The 19083-nt window shown below is 54.2% G+C and overlaps 1 protein-coding gene across 5 annotated transcripts in view; it reads left to right on the plus strand.

Annotated features, from left to right (window-relative positions):
• Elfn1 (extracellular leucine rich repeat and fibronectin type III domain containing 1) overlaps positions 1-19083 on the plus strand; it is an 82101-nt gene that overhangs the window by 16140 nt on the left and 46878 nt on the right. The window contains exon 1 of one of the 5 annotated variants that reach the window (XM_005367119.3): positions 1570-2548. The exons of 1 other annotated variant lie outside the window; for it this stretch is intronic. The gene's annotated coding sequence lies outside the window, so the exon portion shown is untranslated. Of the gene's footprint in view, positions 1-1569; positions 2549-5600; positions 5641-6283; positions 6417-15556; positions 15604-19083 lie in introns of those variants that run through there. 3 more of the 5 variants (XM_026789308.1, XM_026789307.1, XM_026789309.1) reach the window with 3 other exon arrangements.

The following is a 19083-nucleotide window of genomic DNA, read 5'->3' on the forward strand; positions in this document are numbered from 1 at the left end:
CTCTCTCTGTGTGTGTGTGTGTGTGTGTGTGTGTGTGTGTGTGTGTGTGTGTGTGTAGTTTGTGGAGTTCTTGTGTTTCCTGCTAGGACTGATATTCTTCATGAGGGTGAGCTTGGGGATAAGTTATAGGGTGTGCCCACTAGGAGGTATAAGGCTTCTCTGCAAACGTGTGTGTGAGGCACACATCATGTCCACATTGTGAGATGCTCTGGGGTCCATATGTCTGCTGATGACAAGTGTCAGGAGAATGGGAGAGGCGACTATGGAGTGTGTGGGTGAGAGAGCCAGGGCTCTCACTAGGAGAAAGCTAGCAGAAGCCAGCCTCCCTCCCACCTCTTCCCTTTGGCTCTGACCTGGGGTCAGCTTTGTGGCCTACCCTTCCCAGCTTGAGGAGTGCCTGAATTTTTTTTTGGGTGCATCATGCTGGCCAACCAAGCCCCAATGGTATCTTTTTTTCCCCAACATCTTAAAGAACTCCGTGTGTGTGGTGGGGGTTGAGGGTGGGCATTAGACAGTAAGTACTGGCTAAGAGCAGGGATGGTTCCTAGAATGCTGGGGAGGGAGGAGTGGTTACACCTGTCTAGGTTACTAACAGCTAGGCTCTGAGGGGTGCAACAAGACAGACCTTAAGACCCTGGTCTTTGGAACTTCTGTCCCAGCCTGGTTCTCTTGAGGTCTGAGTGCCCCAAGCAAGGGTAGACTGAACAGCTCTGTCCTTGATCATCATGCTCCGTGTCCAAGAATCCACCGGAAGGGGAAGGACAGACCTTCCTCTAATTTAGGCCTCAACTGGGATCTCACTCCTCCCGTGTTCCAAATGAAAGGTGTACTGGGTGAGGCCTAGGGTCCCGCCAAGTGTGGACTGCCTGCCGGTGTCACAGGCTCAATGGAGTTTATGACTTGCAGGAGAGTCGCAGGACAAGCCACGGGCCCTGAATCCTGGGGTACCCATGGTCGCGTCTGAGCATGGGAATGGTGTGAGGGTTGGGGCAGCACGGCCAGAGGTCCAGGATGGGCGCCCCGGGCTCGGGTCCCAGTCCCTAGCATTCCCTTGCTCCTTGCTTGTGTATCTGGCCGCGCGTTGCTGCTCCAGGCTCCTCGCCCTGTCTAGTCTGGGCTGCTCCCCGGAGCCCGGCTCTTGGGGTGAGGAGGTGGGATCCAAAAGGGTCGAGGCTCTCTGCCCAAGGGGGTCCTCTAGCTCCACAAGCGCACGGAGGCTCGGAAGCTGCGCGCAAGGCCTTAGCCCGGCGAGGGCGCTCTTGAACTTGATTTTGAATTTCAATCCAACGCCAAAGCTCCTGGCTGGGGAAGGGGCGCGGTGGGGAGTGGGGGACCTAGGGACCGGCTCTGCCAGTGTTCTGGGAATAATGAGGGGGTGGGGTGAACTGCCTGGGGCCCAGAGCCCCAGAGAGGCGACTTGGATCCCCGGAGAATAGAGAAAGAGGCTAGTAGGAGGGGAATCCACCACTCGGAACCTTCCGGGAATGGGAAGGTGCGGGGCTGATCTCACGCCTCCGGGTCTCTCAGTCCAAGGGGGTGGTGGCAAGCGATTCAGAGGGAAGGGACTGTGAACTGGGTCGGTGACCTTAGGGGGAGAGCAAGTCCCTGGTGGGAAGAAGGGATGTTACATCTCAGAGGGCCAGACAACCTTGTACCACCTCCTATTCTCCTCCCCCGCCGCCCGCCCGGTGAAACAACCGTCCCTGCGGGTGGTGCTGTGACACACGCGCTTACCCAGGGTCTGACTTCGGGGTCAACTTCTACATGGCTTCGTGCGGGTGCGTGTGTGTGCACAGCCGTGACTGTACGTGCGTGCACATCCCCGTTTCTCATACCCACCTCCCTTCGCCACGAAGGGTCCCAACCCCATGACACTCGGGGGGACTTGGGCTCCAGGGCGCGGTTCAGTGGCCTGGGGCACGGACAGGGGGTGCCGGCAGGGCCAGGAAAAGGAGAAGAGGCTGTATCGGCGTCCTGAGATGTCCCCACAGCTCCAGCCAACTTCCTCTCCGGGAGCCCTGACCCCCTCCCCGGGCCACCGATGGACGTTCAGCGGCCCCCGCCCCTGCTTGGGTCCCCTCCCCGCGCAGCTCCCACGTCCGACCTGCCTCGCGCTCACAAAATGAACCACCGCCTCGCGTCGCCGCGGCCGCTGCCGCCGCGCCCGCTCCCGAGCTCGAAAGCCGGAGCCTCCCGGCCCCTTCGGCGTCGCCGGCGCCGCGGCCGCCCCGCCTGCCCGGCGGGTCTGGGGCTGCTCCGATCGCTCGGTCCTCGGTTCTTGACGCAGTGAGCGCCGCAGCCCGGCTCCCGCAGGCTCCTCTCGACTCTGGGCGAGAGGCCGATCCCTAAGCCCGGCGGGCTCTGGGAGGGGCGGTTAGCGCGGGCGGGGGAGGAGGTCTGTCTGGAGCCAGCCAGAGCCCCGAGGAGGAAGAGGAGGAGGAAGCAGGGGCAGTCACCGCCGCCGCCGCGGCGCTCCCGGGACTTGGGCGCGCGCGCTCTGTTAGCCGGCGACTGAGCCTCCAGATCCGGGGGCCGCAGCCCAGTTCAGGTAGGAAGGGGTGTGCAGCGGACGGGGGTCCCCTTTGCCGCAGACGCGGGGTCTACAGGTCCCCGCCCCTGGAGGGGGAGGGGCGGGGAGAATGCGCTCTCGTCGGCTTCCCGGGTGGCGCGGGAGTCCCCAACGGCTCCCACAGCCCTAGTCTCCTCTATTGCCCCAGTCCCCCGCGCCCTGCCCTGGGTGTCCGCATCTGGGCCGTGTCCCCTCCTAGCCTGTGGGGTTTCGGATGCAGCGCTTTGGGTCCGAGGCTCCAGGGCGCCCCCCACTCACCGGCGTTCACTAGGCGGGTGCACCCGAAGTTCTCGATTGCCGGGCTTCGGCCGGACAAACTTCCCTCCCCGACTACGCGGATCGGAGAGCCCGGGCTTGGGACCCCTCCCCTCTCCTCGTATTAGGAAGCACCACCCGGGACCTGAAACTTTGCTGAGCGTGCTGTCTAGGTTGGGGGCGGGGAAGAGGGGTCGCTTTGCTGCGAGGAGCACGGGATGGCCGAGGTGCCCCAAGTTGGCCCAGAAGCTGCATCCCTGAGTCTGGATACCTCCGCTCCTAGTTCAAGGAGGAGAAAAAGTGGGTGGTGAGGCCTCGATTTCGTGCGTGCGGCTCACTGGTCTCCAGTCGCTAGAGTCCTGGGAAGGGTATTGTAAGACCCATATCCCCACCCCAGCTGGGTGTCCGGGCTCTGTCCAGCTCCCTGGAAGGACCTGAGTCCTAGTTATTAACAGGCGCCTGTGACAGGAGCCTGTAGGGATTGGGAAAGACGCTGGGCTGGGTTTGGCTGACCCTTCTCAGTTCTCAGGGATCCCATCCCGTCGCCAGCCCACCCCTCTCCTTTCAGTTTCCCCTCAGGTCGCGAGGTGTCAGCTTCCCCTCCCCTAACTTTTCTCTTTCCAGACAGCCCGATCTGGACTGTTAACCACCCAGGGTCAAGAGCCTAGGCCGACCACCCAAGCGCTCCAAATGCCCTCCCACCCCAGGTTATGGGTGCAAATTCCCCAAGGCCATTCTGCTAGGCATGAATGGGGATCATTCTCAAGCAGTTTCGGGTCCTTGTGACCCATCGCCCACTAGTGACACATTCACCAGCAGCTGCCTAGGGGCTGTGGCGAGCAGACTGGCCTGCGAAGCTCCTGGAAGGGTTTTGGGGGAAGTACCCCGTTCCCTGTGAGGGAAGGAGCCAGTGTCTTCTTGCCTCCCCCCCCCCCAGTGTCTCCGTCCCACGAACTGAGGTATCAGAAGGGTTCTGTACCCTTGTACCCTCTCCCCACCTCACCCCAAAGCTCAGGTCAGAACCTGGGTGGGCTCTAGCATTTGGGAACAAGGGAGTCGGGTTCATCTTCGGGTCTGGGATGGGAGGTTGCAGAGCCCAGAACCCTAACAGCTGGGGGGGGGGGACTCTTTGTCCCAAGGGTGCCGCGGCCCCGCCCCCTTCGGGTTCACTGCTTCCGAGCCCGCTTCAACAACCTTAGAGCTTGGAGAGCTGAGGTGGTGCATCTTTCCCGCTGCTCTGGGTCTGGGGAGCGGCAGGGGCGTGGAGCGCAGCGATGGGTTCCTGACAGATGTCCTCGCGTGGCGGCGCCGGCGCCTCTGTGATAGAATTAATGGCTTACAAGCAAACGGCCGATCTGTCCGGTCCCGGGGGAAGGGCGGCCCATGGGACTCCCGGATCTTGGTTACAACCAACGGAGCAGCTTGGAGATTGGGGGGCATGGCCTGGAAAACCCAACCCTCTTACTAACGTCCCCCCCCACCCCCGTAACTGAAAGCTCCTATATTGGATGTCCTAGGGACCCTATCACGGAAGGACGGCTATCTATCAGTGCTGGTGTTTTCCCTTCTTTAAGCTGACCTCCTGGGACCTTCCTCCCTCTCCTGCAGACTGGTGACCCTGGGAAGTCACAAACTCGCCTTGAGGATGGGGCAATATTGGTCCAGAGCGCTCTGGGGACCTGAACCTCAGCTTGCTTGTTCTTTGTTGAAGGGGTCAGAGGAGCAAAGTTCAGTTGAGTGAACCTGGGGGCACGTACTAACGCAGTGCCTGGTACACAAGCAGCTCTCACACTTAAATCTCTAGACTCACCAGACTTGTAGCAGGGTTTTGGTCATGCTTGGCCAGGGGGAACCCTAGAGATGTGGAGAATCTGCCCCTTCTCTTGGAGTTTGCCGTGGGGGAACTGATGGCAAGGGTGTCAGGCTCCTTTTATCCACCTGCATAGAACTGACCAGACTCAGAATACCATCCATGAGTGACTGGAAAGTCACAGGCACAATCTTGTCCTTGGAGATCAGTGGATGGGAACCCCCTTTAGATACAGCTGTGTTGGAAGGGTTTCCCCCACCTCCCACCCCAGGTCCATGGGCCAGGGCCTAGAACATTCAGGCCAGCAGTATTTATCTATGTGATGCTCTTAGACTGGGCTTTGACAATAACAGAAGGCCAGGCTGGGGAAATGACAATCATCATCAATGGCCCAAGGGCCCGCCCTCCTGTGTCTAACCTGATCCTATCAGTTACACATTTCCAAGACATAGTCTTTGCCTACATTGGGTATCCCTTTCTAGGAGTCCTACCCAGCAAGGACTGGGAAGGCACACAGTCTTCAATTTCCAAGTTCATCCAGTGCTTGAAGGCCTGGCAGGGGGAAGGTAGCTAAGAGCCCACTACCCCCTTCCAACTCCGGTAGGTGCCCAGGCCAGGAGGGAACCCAGCCTGCCACCCTAGAGCAGGGCCAGTCCATACACAGGACTGGATGGTGCTATGGGCGTTCATTCACTTTCCTTCTTCGGTCCCCACACACTATAGGATTTATCTTGATTTGCTCTGCCACTGAATTGAGTCAACTCTTTTGTATGCTCGGTGAATTGCCCAGCTGCTGGCGAGGAGCGGAGGAGCGGAGAGAGCGTGCAGGGGGTACTGAGGCCGGGAATCAGGAGCGGGCGGGCGGGGAACAGGAAATGGGGAGGGGGCGCCGCGTGGGGACGAGATGGGCTGTGTGGGGAGCCGGGATCTGCCGGAGGCACCGAAGGCACCGGTGGGGCTGTGAACAGGACTTATCCAGGAAGCTGTCATCAGCGTACCGGCCAGAGTAAGGAGTCCATATGGCTCTGAGCCTTTAGCTAGGGTCTGCTTGGGCCTGGGGCAAGCCTCTCCTGACTCGGTTTCTCTCCTGGGGCTTCCTTACAAGCAGGCGCACATCGGGAATGGTAGGCTAAGCTGGAGGGGTACTGGAGAGCCCTTCAAGTCCTCTCAGAGGTTGGGGTGAGTGAGTGAAGGATGGGGGTCAGAGACAGGAGCATCGTTCTGGGCTCCTAAGTCCCAGCTGTCTGAAATCTGGGCCAGTTCCACCGGAAGACCTGGCTCCTGAGATGGTCTTAATGTGTTGGTGGTGATGGGGTCGTGCGAGACCCTTGCTGAGGCAGCAGATAATCCTTTCTACTTAGACGTGCAGGAGGGACTATCAAGTGTCCCCCACCCCTGCAGTTTCCTCCGCGATCTCCAGCTCGCACGAGCCGGATCCTGAGGGCGATTCAAGCCCAGAGCGCAGAGGGGACCGGGAGGCGGGGAGGAGGGAGGGCGCGCGGCTCTCGCAGCCGGACTGAGCGCCGGCGGAGCGGGTGGAGGGAGCCGACTGGTGGCGAGGGCGGGAGGGGGAGGGGAAGGAGGGCGGGCGGCGGGAACCAGCCCCCCCGGACCCCCCCTCAGGCCGCGCGGCGAGGGGCGGGGCGCGCGCGCAGATCGATGGGCGAAGCTGGGGAGGAATTTCAATCCGAGAGCGAACTTAGAGCTTGAAGGACGGAGGCGGCAGCAGTGGTGGCGGTGGCGGGTGCAGCCCCGGAACGCCGGCCGAGCCGGGCCGGGCAGGTAAGCGTGAAGCTCGGGGATCTTGCGTCGCAGCGTGGCCCGAAGCCGAGCTCGGGCCGGTGGGACCCCGGCCACTCCGCGGGAGACCAGCCGGCGACATTGCGCTTCTTTCACCCCAACGCGCAGCGTGCGCCCCTGACCCCCCGACTGCGCCCTAGGCCCTGTGCAGGAACCCGAAGCGATGCAGCTGGTAAAGTTGTAGCAACTTGGCTGTAGAGGAATCTGAGCCGGTTCAGTCCCGCAGAGCCAGAGACTAGGGGTACTAATGTCGCCTTAGAGTCACTGCCGCAGCCTTTAGCCTCCAGTTGAGCAGCCCCTTTCCCAGCACTTTGCTTCGCTGAGTGCACCCCAGTCTGCTCCCCAGTGCCAACGACCCTCCACAGCCACTGCCAGGCCTGGAAACCTTCGCACTGTTCACGCACCTCCTCACCCGAGTCCCTGACCCCCCCTGCCCTGTCTACCACCCTTCTCACGGCTGGGGATCATTTTGGCAGGGCACCTGAGACTGTTCAGTCACACATCAGAAAGGCTAGGGTCTGCATCGAAACTACTGGGTCAAAACCCTGGCGTGGGAGTTGAGGACTTTACTAGAAACTTGGTGGACCCCTCCCCGCAAACTTGGAGCTGTCCTCATGGCCATTCGTCTAAGGGTTGGGGTGAGAAACCCTGTGAACCTGATCTCCCACCGTTCCTAACCTGCTTGTTCCTTAAGTTAGTGCCAGACACCACCCCCTCCAGGACCTGACAGCATCTGAGATCGAAATATTATGCTCTTCAAGGTAGGGGTTATGCGACCTTGAGTCAGGTGACGTCTCTAAGCCTCAGTTTTTCTGTCCGTAAAATGGGGATAGGTTAATACTTTCAGAGAAGTAAAGGGTTAATGAAGATGGATGTGGGGGGCTGTTTTCTCCAGCCTGGGGCAGGAGGAAACTCAGATGGAGCTGTTGGGTGTGTACCTGCCCCTCACCCCCTGTGTTGGGTTGTGGGGGTTATGAGTGAACTACTCCCAGGAGAGCTTGGGATCTTTGGGCACAGGAGTTCTAAAAGGTGTCAGAGCTGGGAGCAGGTATAAAAAGCAAGCCAGCTCCTCAATCTCTCCTATAGACACATTCTGAAGAGCCACCCCGTCCAGCCCCGAGAGGCAACGATCAGATTGGAGGTATGTCACCGAAAAGCCAGAAATAACCTCACCTCTGTGCTTCCCCTGGCCTCATCAGCCGTCACCTTGTCTTCGAACAAGTGTTGAAGAGACAGATTCTTAAGTCCCACTCCCCAGCTGTCTGTCCCAAGCCACCAAAGGTGGAGGGTTAAAGTCCAGATGGCTGAGGGTAGCCTAAGGGAACACCCATCTTCTCTGGATCCAGGGGCTGGCACCTCCCAGCTTTAACTTTTACTTTCCTGGGCCCTCAGAGGTAGGTCCAGGCAGGTTGAAGCCGGTCTGAAGCACCCCTCCTTCCACTCTGCCCAACAGAAGCCTTTGGGGTCTCCAGGTGAGAAAGGAAGATCTGTGCTTTGTTCTTTTCTCTGTCCTCCTCCCCCAGGACCTTGGGTGTGTGTCACTCAGCATGATATAGCAGGCATCCCTGTCTGCTGACCCTGAGAAAAGCTGGGGTGGACACCTTAACTTGACCCCCACTCTGAGGCCTGAAGGAGAGGGGAGGGGGAATCTCTGACCATAGGAGAGGCAATCCTGTCACACCTTGCCCCTCGTTGGAAAACACCAATTTCCCCAAAGTGCCTTGGCCTTGAGTTCCTTACACCTTGGTTGAGGAATCTGCTGGACATTTCTCCCTTGCCTCCCCTTAAAAAAATCAGGTGGTTGTTGCTCCCTGGAGAGTCCCAAGCCAGGGACTTAGTTCAACCCTGCCATTTGAATCATGGGAATTAAATCCTTGGCCTCACACTCTTCAGCCGACTTAGTAGGACCAAAACTCTGACCGAGTTGAACCAGGCAGCGCAGTAGGGCCTCTCTCTCCCTGTGCCCCTTGCCTGTCTCCAGGAAACTAAATGCCACCTCTAGATTCTAGGGAACTGTCCTCAACACCCGTGAAGCCTTTCTCAGATCCTGCCACGTCACCGTCCCTGAGGAACCCAGTTCCCATATATAGGAGACCGGACTCTAAGTGGCACAGCACGACTTAGCTACTCTAGCTTCCCAGATATTTATGAGCAGAGAGTCCCTGGCCCCCCATGAACTCATATTTCTCAGCTGAAAAAAGCTAAGCCTTGTAGCCATCGGGGTGGGTGCCACACAGATAGGGACAGAAGGAATGAGATGGAAAAAAAAAAAACGTCACTGGGCTGACCGGCAGGAGAGGGATCTCCAGAGTCAGGGATAGGGCCATAAATTTCTGGGTGTAAACGTGAAAGAGATGACAGTGTAACATCAGACACTGGATACATTTCTTACCCCCCCCCCCACCACCACTGTTCTTCTCCTTTTGTTATCTGTCCTGGATTTACTTTCTCTCAACAATGCACCGAATGTCACCTGGCCTTGAGTGAAGTCTCTGCTGGAGTTGCTGATGTCAGGTGTCCCTGAAGGGAACTTGACATTATCCATTCCTAAGGTTCACGTGAGGAGAGGAGGCCCAGAGAGGCACAGGATGGTGCCCAGAGTTGCACAGCAAGCCAGGTTGGGAGGAATAGTTATTTATTCAGGCTGCTGGGGACACCTGTTTTCTCTTGCATCTGTGCTGGGGGTGGGCAAGAAGTGGGATGCTACTTGTGGCCTTGTTTGACTACTTGTGGCCTTGTTTGACTCCTCTGCATTCCTATCTGGGCATCCGACTCCATGGACCCTACTCTGTCCCCTGAGGCTGTCTGTCAGCTTCCTGGAGGGGAGAGCAAAGCAGGAGTTGGGGGCCAGTCGGGGACTTCCAGCCACCTCAGCTCACAAGTACTGAACTCCGAGAGTGAGGCTATGGTGCAGAGAGAGAGAGAGAGAGAGAGAGAGAGAGAGAGAGAGAGAGAGAGAGAGAAGGAGAGAAAGAGAGAGAATGTGGTTCTTTCTGATGGAGAGCAACTGATCTGGACCGTCTTCTAGAAAGGTCTAGGACCATGCAAGGTCAGGAGTCATGAGCTGTAGGACTTAAACTGGAAGCTGAGAGCTGCCTCCTCTCTGCAGGCTGCCCCAGTGGGCCAGGACCTCAGGGTTGGAAAGAGATCAGAAGCCTAGGCCAGCCTAGCCTCCTAAGGCAAAATACAGAATGGGAATGGGGTGGATAGGGGGGAACGCTCGGCTCAGTGCTCCCTCTGGACTCTGGATAGGAGGAAAACCGAGTGCTAGTGGGCTCAGCTCACCAGCACTGAGATCACTGCTCCATGGCCCTTTCTCCACATCCATTTGGCCAAGAGTCTGAGGCAGTGGCCAGCACTGGGAACCTGTGTCTTGATGATTTGACCTCCTCTGGTCTCTGCCACTGTGACCTGTCTCTTAGGGTCTCCTCTCTTGTGAGACAGTCCCATGCTCTTATGCCCCCAATATGGAGGGGTACGGCTTCAGAAGATGTTCTCCTGGTCCTTAAGGGATGCACAGGCTTGGCCTTAGCTAGGTGCTGGGGTGTGTTAGTGTACCCTATGATGTGGTCTTCAAACATCTGCTGTCCCCCTGTAGTTTCTGCCACAAGAGTCTCCCTGTGCCAGCCCCAGGCATGGACTCCAGGCACAGGAAGAGACAATTAGAAGGGATTCTAGGGGCACAGGCAGGGCCAGGGCCACTTGCAAGTCCTTGGCACCTCCAAAAGAAGCTGAGGTTCAGAAAAAAAAATGAGGGTGGGAAGGCATGAGCTGGCCTAGAAACTCCCATTAGCCCAGCCTGGCAGCTCAGCTCCACTTTCCAAGCAATCCTTCCACATGACAGATGGGGAAATTGAGGCCCAGATAGGACTGTTGCCATGGCGATTCAGACAGAGCACTCAGACCACACTCACCCCCACACCTGACTTCTCCCCTCTGCATGAGCAGGTTCCCAGCCTTGCAGATGAGAAAGCTCTACTCCTGCCTGTAGGTCTCCATCATGGAGGTGAGGGTTCCTTGGCTTCGTGTCCCCGAGAACCCTCCAGCCTCAGCAGCGTATCTGCCCTCTCCCCTGGTGATCACACCTCCATCAGAGCTTTTCAGGCAATGCCGATAGGACAACAGAGACCCAGAGAGTCTGCCCCCACAAGCTGCAACTTCGCCCCTGGCAACAGCATCCTGCCTTGGAAGTTGTTGGGTCCAGACAGAATCTTGCTTATCGCGGGAACCCCAGGGAAGTGATTGACAGCCTGAGACTCGCTTGTGTTTACCGACAGATCCCAGTTTTATTTTCAGTAGGATCAAACCCCGGCAACTCTTAGTCATTAACTTCCTCTGATTTAGTAAACACGGAAGCTCGTATGGGCTGCCACATAGTCCCAACACACAAACACACAGACACACACACACACACACACACTCTCAGGGATGAAGGCAACCCTGGCTGGCCATGTGGAGGTGGGGTGAGGATCGTGTCTGGAAAGAGGTTGTAGACCTTTCCAGGGTACACAGTGAGCGCGAAAGAGAGGGAGGGATTTTTGGTCAGCCGGGGCTTCTGCATGTAGTCACTGGCGGCCCTCTGCTCCTGTAGTGCTTTCTTCTGGCAAAGGACCTTGGGCTAGATCCTCACTGTGCCCACGGGCTCAGATGCCAGGGGACCTGAGGCTTCCCAGGTTTGTTTCTTGAGAGGTCAGTGCCTCGAGCCAGGAAGGGTACCAGCTGATGAACTGGAAGTCCTTGCCGTGCCTGGTAGAGTGCTGGACCTGGCTCCTGACTGTCTCATCTGGGGAGAGCACTTCAGGGGCCTTCCCAGCACCTAGCGTCATCAGGGTACCCTGGATGCCATCCCTGGAAGAGCTACAATCCCTCACGTCCGTCAGTGCCACCGCTGCTCCCTAAAACCAGGGTCTCTGGGAGGGGTGGGCTGCAGTTCAAGGGTCATCCCTTGCCAGTCATGTGACCTGGGAGTAAAGCCCTCCCCCTTGGGCCTCCAGGTTTTAATTTGTCAAATGGGTCTGAAGTATCGGGTGACATAGGGGACTGAAAACAGAATCTTGGGAGGGAGATGGATGGGGAGACGCTCTGCTCCAGGAAGAGGCTGCGCCGGGCAGGGGGCTGAGATTGTAAGCCTTTGGTGTGGGGTGTGGTCTGCTTGGGGTCCCTTTCTCTCCTCTGAGCCATGACATCCCCCATGTGAGGTGAGGAGAGTTGGTTCCGACAGATCGTCACAATGTATCTGTACAGAAGAGGTGAGGCTGCCGTAATTCTTGAATTTGGGGCTCTATTCCGTGGGACCCTGACATCCTGAGCGGGGGCACTTCTGTACACTGTGTGTGTGTGAGAATGTAAAGAGAGAGGGTGCCAGGGGAGGAGGAACAAGAACCGAAGCCCTGCTGTTGCCACAAGCTGGAAGGTCAAAGGACCTTCAAGGCCAACGTGGACAAGCGCCCAGGTTAAGAAGTCCAAAGAAAGGCCACAGGGTTCTGGCTGACTCCAGGCTGAAGTTCATGGGAAGAGGTCATTCTTGTTCTCACGGCTCAGGGAAATTTCTGGAGATTTGCAGCATCCCGGAGACCAGGTTGACGGGGTATATTTAAAAGGCCTCTCTGAACTGGTCGTGGTGATGCTGAGGAAGCTGAGGGAGGAGGCTTGGAAACCAAGGGTAGCCTGGGATGCACAGAGGGACATTGTTTCATGATGAGCAGACAGATAAAGAAAGAACCCCTCCCCATGCCCTGCAGGGAAGAAGTCTGTTTGAGGCACAAGTTGGAGTCTGACTCTTGAGGGTCTCACGAGCCGGGAGGACACACAGGTGATGGAGAAACTGTGACGTTCCTTTTGACATCGTTTGACTAGTTAGAGCTGGGCCAGAGAGATGGCTCAGTGGGCAAAGGCACTTGCTGCCAAGCCTGACTACCCGAGTTGTGTCTCCAGGACCCACATGGTAGAAGGAGACTCCTGCAAGTTGTCCTCTGACCTCTCCACGAGCGCTGTGGCATGCAATGCCCCGCCCCCTCTGATAAACGAAATGTACTTTTCTTAACATGGAGCCATGTTCCTATGGAGAAAAATATTCTATAAAGCAAAACCTTTCTTACCTGTGTGTGTGTGTGTGTGTTAGGAAATGAGGGACACACCCCACGGAGAACAAGGCTTTGAAAAGTGCGTCTTGCTTCCTTTTGATGTCCATTAATGCCTCAGAGGTGGAAATGGGGTACATGTGCCCCCGCGGATTCCTGCAGGCTCTGGTGACAGTGGTGAGCCTTCTTGGGTACCGGTATTGGAGACCGGGTTATAGGACATGCGGATGTGTGTGCAGGGAGGAACAGCATGGACAGCTCGGGCTTTTTAACAGGAACACGCTCTGAGCCTTTTCCCTGTCTCAAACCCGGCAGAACCGGTGGATCTGTGGAGCTCCGGCAGGCTCTCACCTGTTGGGTCTGAGTGCCGCCTGGCTCCTCTGTCCTGGGAGCTCAGGGAAGAGACTCAGGCCTCTGAGGTGTTCGCCGCCTGGCAGACATCTGGGTTTGTTTTGGTTTCCTCCGTCTGGCGTCCCCACAGAGCAAGGACATGTTAGATCTGAGGGATGTGCTTCGCCAGGGATGGCGTTTAGGAAAAACAGGTTGTCAGAAATCCAGGGTGTCAGGACTGGAAAGACGGCTCCGTCTAGAGTAGCGGCTCTCAGCCTTCCTGATGCCGCGGCCCTTCAATGCAGTTACTCACGTTGTGGTGACCCCTAACCGTAAAATTATTTTTGTTGCTACTTCATAACTTGAAGTAGCTGCTGTTATGAATCCTAATGTAAATATCTGCGTTTTCGGATGGTCTTAGTCATGACCCCTGTGAAGGGGCTGCGACCCACAGGGTGAGAACCACTGGTCTCTAAAGCAGCTGCCTGAGGACCCGAGCTCAGTGTCCAGAGCCCTCAGAAGAAACTGGGTGTGGTGGGTCCTTGCCCTGTAATCCCAAACTGGGGAGATGGAGACGGGAGGATCCTTGGGGGCCTCGCCTATATGGTGGGCTCCAGTTCAGTGAGAGACCATGTCTCTACAAGCAAGATGAATCGCCCCTGAAGACCAAGATTGACCTCTGCCCCCGCCACACGCACACACGCACGTATGCGCGTGCACACGAGGGCTCACTGCCCCCCAGAAGGTCAGAGTACCGCTCTGTGACCAGATGGACAATCCTAATACAGCGAGCTCAATCTGGGACACAGAGAATGGCGAGTGACCTAGTAGCATTCAACCGCCTGCTGTACAGCCCCCAGGTCTACATCATTACTGTCCCTACCCTCAGATGATGAAAGCCCAGCCCCTCAGCCTCACACACCCAATTGTGTGTGTGTGGGGTGTCTTAGTCACCCTGCTTTTCTCCCACGCCCCTCCCCATGCACCCTGTTGTCTCTGAGGCATCCCCCTATGCTCTATCATGCTTCCCCAGCTGAGTGACTCAGGAAGGTTGGCTAGTGTCACGCTGAACAAGTGACCGTGACAGTAAATTTGAGAATGAGGGGTGGGTGAGGCATAGAGGAAGACGCTGGGTTCCCCATGCTCTCCCTGGTATGGAAAGGAACAGGTAGAGACAGGGCAATGGCTGAGGAGCAGCAGTGAGTTTGTAGGAACCTGCGGACATCGTACATGGGGCGCGGCAGCCAGGATAAATGTCAAAGATAAAGTTGCTGCTCCCTCCTATGTCCTCCTCTCTCTCTGAGCCTGTGCCCTGTGCCCTGTGCTCTATAGGCTCCATGGAAGAGCCTTTAAGGTGCCTGGGCCTAAGGTGCCCTGGTCCCTCTGGGTCTGTGTTTGCATCAGGTTGCCCCTTGAGTGGGAGGCGTGTCCAAGGCAGGACCTAAAAGAGGTGGGAGTGTAAGTTGGATTTGGGGCAAGGTCCCCAAGATCACAGACAACCTTCTGCTGTGACCGAAACCTGATGAGCCAGTGACCATCCAGGGAGTCCTGGCCTCAGGGAGGGCAAACCCCAACCCTGGGCATTCAAGAGGCAGGGCTGGCTAGTGAGGTACCTGCTCCAGTCACAAGATGCCCCTTACCGTTTTTCTGTGTAGCCCTGGCTGTCAAGGTTCTCGATCTGTAGAGCAGGCTAGCCTCGAAGTCACAGAGACCTGCCTGCTTCTGCCTCACTAGTACTGGGATGAAAGGTGTGTGCCACCACCACCCAGCTTGAGCTGTGATTTTTTTTTACACACTACAAATACCATTTAGTCCTGCCTGTGCAAACCCACTGTGCATTACCAGTCCTTCTGTGAGTGTACAATTCTGCAAGCTCTGACACTGATAGATTCACACAACCAGGGTCTCAAAAAAAAAATCAGCTTCATTCTATAGTATCGTTCATTTAGCTCTGAGACAGAGTGTCAGGCTGTCCTCAAACTCCCAATCAACCTCCTGCCTCAACTTCCCTAGTGCTGGGATGAGAGGCATGTGTTGCCACACTTTCTTAGTGACTGTGTGTGTGTGTGTGTGTGTGTGTACACATGTACATGGAAGTTTGTATGCAAGCATGCAGAGGCCAATAAACCCCAGAAATCCTCCTGTCTCCACCTCCACAGCTCTGAGATATTTTCCGTCTGTCTGTCCATCTGTCTGTCCATCTGTCTGTCTGTCTGTTTACCTCTCTCTTTCTCTCTCTCTGTCTGGCACCACATGTGCCAGGCTGGGGGGGAGCATCTGCACCTCCACAACTACAACTAGAAAAGCATTCTAGGGTGTGTACCCACCTACTTCACACAGCTTGGGGTTGAAACAGAAGTGGAGGGAAGCGGCAGCTCTCACTCCCCTCAAACCAGGAGGTACCACCACACCATTTTGTAAAAAGCGTGGCTTCTAGGAATCCGACTCTGGCCCTCAAGCTTCTGGGGCAAAGCTCTGTGCCCCGCGAGCCACCTCCCCTGCCCTGGTGTGGTGTTTGTGAAGTTTGCTCACGCCGCTGCGTGACTCATCCTCTATTTATTTTTAATTGCTAAGTAGTATTCCCCTGTCTCGATAGAATGCCTCTCCTCTCTCCGCATCCCGAGGGACAGACGTTTGAATCATTTCTAGTTTGGGGTCGTAATGAATCACACTGTGACATTTGTGTACCAGGCTCCAAGTGGACGCCAGCCTTCGCTTCTCTCGGGTAGATCCCTCGGAATGGATTGCTGAGTCATTTGGTAAGCTTATATTTAAATTCTTAACAAACTGCCAAGTTGCCAGACTCCCAAATTGGCTGGACCAGTTTACGTCCCCATCAGCAATCCTTGAGGGGCTGCGCTCTGTGTTTCGGCACCCGGCATGGCCAGTCTTTTTATTACAGAGATCTGAGCCAGAGTGCAGTGCTCTCTGTGCCGGTTCTAATGTGCCGTTTCCAGGTTGACCAGTGACGTTGAATGGCTTTCTGCGTGCTCTTAGCCGCCCACATTTCTTCTTTGATAAAATGTCTATTCAAATCTTTGCCCATTTTAATGGGTTTGTCTCATTATTAGCTTTTAAAATTATTCAAATTTACTGTGAGAGAGTTCTGTACATATTCCAACACGAGTCTTTTGTAAGAAACGGATTTGTAAATGTCATATCTTGATATTCTCTCTCTCTCTCTCTCTCTCTCTCTCTCTCTCTCTCTCTCTCTCTCTCTCTCATCTCACATAGCTCAGGCTGGCCTCAAACTTGCTAAGTAGCAGAGGATGACCTTGAACTTCTGATCCCCTGCCTCCACTCCTGAGTGCTGGAGTTACAGGCACGTGCTGGCACACCAGGATTTATTTTAGGCTGGGGTAGGAAACCAGGGCTTCCTGCATGCTGGGGAAGCTCTCTCCCCATGGAGCCGGAGTCCCAGCCCCTGTTTTCTTCATATGAGCTTTCTGGAGCACAGGTTTTTCCTATCACAATGTCCGTTTTACTCATTTTCTCTTCTTTCATGAATCTTGTTTTTGGCTTTCTTTGCCTACTCCAAGGTCACAAAGATTTTCCTTCATTTCCCCCAGGAGTTGTTGAGTTTGGGCTCTGCTACTTAGATTTATTGGCCATCTGAAGTTAATGTCTGCTTATGATGTAGAAGGACTGGAGTTCATTTTTTTCTTGGTGTATGTGTGTTTTAAAAAGACTCTCGTCTGCCTTATATTTTCTTGAGACCATAAACGTAGGAGCTTATATTTTTGGATTCTTTTTTTCTGCTCCACGGGTGTCTATTTTTTTTAAAGATGTTATATGTTTATTTATTATCAGTGTGCACGTGTGTGCTCCATGGCATGAATGCGGGGGTCAGAGGATGGCTCGTGGTGTTGGTTCTCCCTTCCTCTGTGGATTCCAGGACTGGACTCTGGTCCTCAGGTCTAACAGCAAGCACCTTCGCCTACTGAGCCTTCTTGCTGGCCCTGTGTCTCATTTGTGTCTGTCCTGATGGCAGTGTTATACACTCTGCACCATGGGGGCTCTGTAGTAGGGTTTAAAACAAAGAATTATAATCTGCTCAAATAGTTTTTCTCCTCAAACTCATTTTGGCTCTTCCAAGTCCCTTCCCATGCCATGCCAATGTTAGGATCTGCCTGACAGTGTCTACCAAAGTTCTTCCTGGGAGTGCGAGGGCCTTGTACTTACTTCATAGATGAATTTAGGATCGCTGCCTTTGAATCCACATCTTAGAACGTTGCTTCTCTTTTTCTGGGTCTTGAATGTCCCCGAGCACTTTGTCATTTTCTATATGCAACCATTGTGAACTGAACACTTTTTGGACGCTGTCTCACAGTATAGCCCAGGCTGGCCTTAAACTCAGGGTCCTTCTGTTTCCATTTTTCTGAGTAGCGAGAATTACAGATGCGTGCACCTACCCCCAGCTTAACTTAATGTCTTTAGGGGAATTCACTCTAAATAGTTTATTTTCTAGATTAAGCTATGGCAAATGGAATTATTTCTTAATTTTGTAATGTTTCCTGGCAGCACAGAGGAGTGTCGGTTAGATATACACAAGATGCAGGTGTATGTTTGTGTGTGTGGGTGTGCGTGTGTGTGGAGGCCAGAGGACACCCTTGAGTGTCATTTTTCGAGATCCATCTTTTTATTTGAGACGGGATCTCTGGCTGGGAACTCACTGAATAGGCTAGGCTGGCCATTGATCCCTAGAATTTGCCTGTTTCTTCCTCCTTGGTGCTGGAATTACAAGCAAGCCCGACCACATCCAGATTTATTTGTTTTTAAAGATTTGTTTTTTATTTTATGTGTATGGGTGTTTTGCCTGTGTGTATAGATGTTGCACATGCAGTTCCCACAGAGTCCAGAAGAGGGCTTCAGATTCCTGGAACTGGAGCTACAGGCAGTTGTGAGCCACAATGTTGGCGTTGGGAACCGAACCTGGGTCCTCTGCAAGAGCAGCCATCCTTAACCACTGAGCCGTGTCTTCAGCCCAACATCCAGTACACAGCAAGCACTTCACTGACTGAGCCATCTCCCCAGCCCAAATTTTACATACTGATCCTTTGTTCCACAGCCTGCTAAATGTGGCCATTGATCGGTTCTAGCAGATGTTAATGGATGCATAAAGGGCTATGCTATCTGCAAACAAGGAGGGATTGACACCTTCCTTTTCAAGCTGCATGTCTCATGTTTCTTTTTCTTGCCTTATTGCTTTGTCTGGCATCTCTAGAGTCACATTGAACAGTAGAGACACTTTGTGATCATGGAGAAAGGTGGGTTTTTGTTTGTTTGTTTGTTTTGTTTTGTTTCAAGACAGGGTTTCTCTGTGTAGCTTTGGAACCTTTCCTGAACTAGCTCTGAAGACCAGGCTGGCCTTGAACTCACAGAGATTGGCTTGCCTCTGCCTCCTGAGTGCTGGGTTTAAAGGCATGCACCACCATTGCCCGGTGAGAAAAGTGTTTTGTCTTTTCTGTTCAGGATGAAGTCAGATGTGGGATTTTATTTTTTAGGGTTTAAAATTTCCTAACGTTGGTACAAGTTTTCTCATAATAGTACTGCCAACTGCTTTACCAGATTTGCTAAGGTGCCCTGTGTTTTTCTCCCTTTTTTCTATTATTTTATATTACTAGCTTGGTGCACTAACATTTTGTTGAGGATTTTGCATCAATGTTTGGAAGTCAAAGAGGCTTAACTATGTTCTACTGGGAATTTTTTCTCAATGCCAGGAAAAAAAACAACAGTTTCTTGACTATGGCTTTCTGTCTCTGTCTCTGTTTTTGTCTCTCTGTTCCTCTCTCTCTCCTTACAGTTCCGTGGGCAAGGATTCAACCACTTGAGGTATAGTCTTAGCTTTTGTTTAGCTTGAATAGGGTCTTGATGTGTAGCCCAGGTTAACATTGAACCCATAAACCTCTCACTTCAGGCTTTGGAGTACTGAGATCACCAGAGTACAAAGCCACACCCAGTTCATCTTCTTTTCTGAAAAATTCCTGAAAATTTGATTTTGTCTCTTTAGTTGTTAGCCAGAATTTACTACTAATGTCACCTAATCCTGGGCTTCTTTCCACGGGAAGATTTAAAACTGGTTGTCTCTTTGGGTCTTGATATGAGTCTACTCAGATTTTCTGTTACTTGTCAAAACTTGTGTCTATCTAGGCACCCATCCACTTTTTTTTAATATTTATTTATTTATTTATTTATTTATTTATTTATTTATTTATTATGTATACAATATTCTGTCTGTG

The sequence above is a fragment of the Microtus ochrogaster genome, unplaced genomic scaffold (genome assembly GCF_000317375.1).
Source record: "Microtus ochrogaster isolate Prairie Vole_2 unplaced genomic scaffold, MicOch1.0 UNK16, whole genome shotgun sequence".
Classification (NCBI taxonomy): Eukaryota; Metazoa; Chordata; class Mammalia; order Rodentia; family Cricetidae; genus Microtus; species Microtus ochrogaster.